Genomic DNA, 3,082 nt, shown 5'->3' with positions numbered 1-3,082 from the left:
GAGACCAGCCTGGCCAACATGGTGAAACCCGTCTACAAAAATTAGCCGGGCATGGTGGCACGCGCCTGTAATGGCAGGTACTCCGCAGCTGAGGCAGGGGAATCGCCTGAAACCAGGAGGCAGAGGCTGTAGTGAGCCGAGATCCCGTCACTGCCCTCTAGCCTGGGCTACAGAGAAATACTCTGCCTCAAAACAAAAGAAATAAGTAAATAAAAAAAGTAATAAATCTCTTCCACAAATGTGCTGAGACAACTAACTGGATATCCACATGGAAAAGAATAATGTTGGATCCCTATCTCACGCAATCAAAATTGTATTTTTGTTATAAAAAAAAAGGAAAAAAAGAGAGATAGGAGGAAGGGAGCCCTGCGGGAGCCGGTGTTACTTTGTCGCCCAGGCTGGCCTGGACCCCAGGCTCAGCGATCCTCCCACCGCTGCTTCCTGAGTAGCTGGGACCTCAGGCTCCCGCCCCCGCGCCCGCATCCCTGCTGTGTTTATCCAGCAGGTGGTCACCTCACTCCTCGCCGGCCTGAGCACTCCGTCCCGCATCCCAGGCGGTGGCTTTAGGGAAGTCTCTGAAGCTGAGCACAGGGTGGATTTTCCCCCCACCGAGTGAATGGAGAATAGAAAGAGAGAGAATTTCTATTCTGTTCTGTGGGCCGTCAGCATGAAATTGTACCTTCGTCCCAGCAGAGATGGGCATTTCACATTCTAGTTTACATGCCATTCCAGACAATTCCAGGGCTTTTGAATCATGCCTCAGCCTTTCTGGAGGGTCTGGACTCCAAAACCCTAAAAGGCGCTGGAGCCAGGGTGAGGAACTCACGGGTCCCGCCCGGCCCCGCCCTCTGCTGGCTCTAAAGAGCAAAGTCCCTCCGCCTCGCGCCCCGCCCCTACCTCGTCTAGGCCCCGCCCACCTCCTCGCGGGTCCCACCCAGGCCTGGCTTTTGTCCTGCGCGCAGATTCCCGAAAACCCGGAAGCGGATCGCGTGGAGTGACGGTCCCATCGCAGCGCGTGAGTTTCGCTCTGTGTTGTATTAAGTCTGCGCTTCCCAGGTCCCTGGCGCTTCTGTATCTGGGGTGTGGGGTCCCGACAAACCTGGAGATTTTCAGCCATCTTCCTTCACCTAGAGCAAATTGAGAGACCCCGTGAGAGTCCGGCGGTCGCTTCCTTTGGGGTTTAAGGTCGCCCTGAGGCTGGCCCCGTCCCGGGTCTTGCTGCTTTAGGGCAGTGTATACACTTTCTATCGCGCAGTTTTTCTGCTCTAAACCTTTTTCTGACTCCTCCCGCCCCGCGCTTTTTAAAGTCCTCACGCCATAGGTGGATTCTCACCCTCTTCCGCCCATGGAGCGTAGAACCGCGGCCCCAGTCCCGGGAAGGCCGCCTCCTCTGTCTGGTCCTGGGATCCTGCAGACCCCACCCTTGTCTTAAGGCGCCCTCGTCCCCCCACCTCCCTCCTACTGCCGGGGCCCTGATGCGCCCTAGGTCTCCCCTCCGCAGTCACGGCTTCCCCGGAGCTCACGTTGGGGAGGTGGCTGGGGCCTGTCCTGTTAAAGGGGGCCAGCCCTTCCACACCTGTGGGTATTTCTCGTCAGGTGGGACCAGAGCCTGAGAAAAGAAGTAAGACACAGAGACAAAGTATAGAGAAAGTGGGCCCAGGGGACCGGCGCTCAGTATAGGGAGGACCCGCACCGGTGCCAGCCTCTGAGTTCCCTGAGTATTTATTGATCATTATTTTTACTATCTTAGGGGTGTGTATCAGGGCAACAGGTGGGGAGAAGGTCAGCAGGGAAACATGTGAGCAAAGGAATCTATCATGAATAAGTTCAAGGAAAGGTACTGTGCCCGGATGTGCACGCAGGCTAGCGTTATGTTTCTCTTGACCCAGACATCAGTGTAGCAAGGAGCAACAGAGCAGTATTGCTGCCAGCATATCTCACCTCCAGCCACGGGGCGGTTTTCTCCTATCTGAAAATAGAAGGAATGGGAATGGTCAGCTTTACACCGAGACATTCCATTCCCAGGGACGAGCAGGAGACAGCCTTCCTCTTATCTCAGCTGCAAAGAGGCTCCCTCTTTCACTAATCCTCCTCAGCAAAGACCCGTTATGGGTGTCAGGCTGGGGGATGTAAGGTCTTTCCATTCCCATGAGGCCATATCTCAGGCTGTCTCAGTGGGGGGAAACCGTGGACAATACCCAGGCTTTCTTGGGCAGAGGCTTTCCGCGGTGCATTGTGTTCCTGGTTAATTGAGAATGGAGAATGGCGGTGACTTTTACCAAGCATACTGCTTGCAAACATACTGTTAACAAGGCACATCCTGCACAGCCCTAAATCCATTAAACTTTGATTCATGACAGCACATGTTTCTGTGAGCACAGGGTTGGGTCTAAAGTTACAGGTTAACGGCATCTCAAAGCAGAAACAATTTTTCTTAGTACAGATGAAAATGGAGTGTCTTATGTCTTCCTTTTCTACACAGACACAGTAACAATCTGACCTCTATTTCTTTTCCCCACATCCTGTGACACAGGGTGTTTGTTCCTCCCTGCCCAGCTCCAGCCCCTTGAAAATGCGCTCCCCTGGTATGCAGGCATCTTACTCCAAACTCTCCTTTGATTGTGTGGGCCAAAGGGATCAGGAGACAGAGACCAGTAGAAAACCTGAGACAGAAAAGAATGAGAAAGACTGAGATGGCAAAGTAGAGAATGGGTTAGGGATTTGCCAAGAGATAGCAAAAGTGAAAAATAATAATAATAATAAAGCAGGAGGAGAAAAGCAACTGAAGAAATGCAGAGAAAAGCTAGAAGAACACACAGATGGCCGGGCGCGGTGGCTCACGCCTGTAATCCCAGCACTTTGGAGGGCTGAGGCAGGTGGATCACTTGAGGTCAGGAGTTTGAGACCAACCTGGGCAACATGGTGAAACCCTGTCTCTACTAAAAATACAAAAATTAGCCAGATGTGATGGCGGGTGCCTGTAATCCCAGTTACTTGGGGAGGCTGAGGCAGGAGAATTGCTTGAACCCAGGAGGCAGAGGTTGCAGTGAGCCTAGAGCATGCCACTGCACTCCAGCCTGGG

At 53.0% G+C, this 3,082-nt stretch overlaps 1 protein-coding gene across 1 annotated transcript in view; it reads left to right on the top strand.

Annotated features, from left to right (window-relative positions):
• Positions 1 to 971: 971 nt before the first annotated feature.
• LOC105514650 (zinc finger protein 813) overlaps positions 972 to 3,082 on the top strand; it is a 30,706-nt gene continuing 28,595 nt past the window's right edge. Inside the window, exon 1 of the mRNA XM_011946151.1 lies at positions 972 to 1,015. The gene's annotated coding sequence lies outside the window, so the exon portion shown is untranslated. The remainder of the gene's footprint in view (positions 1,016 to 3,082) is intronic.

This window comes from Colobus angolensis, unplaced genomic scaffold, assembly GCF_000951035.1.
Source record: "Colobus angolensis palliatus isolate OR3802 unplaced genomic scaffold, Cang.pa_1.0 Scaffold25, whole genome shotgun sequence".
NCBI classification, from domain to species: Eukaryota; Metazoa; Chordata; class Mammalia; order Primates; family Cercopithecidae; genus Colobus; species Colobus angolensis.
Note: the sequence above shows the minus strand (reverse complement) of the source record. Positions and strands in the feature narration are given on the sequence as shown.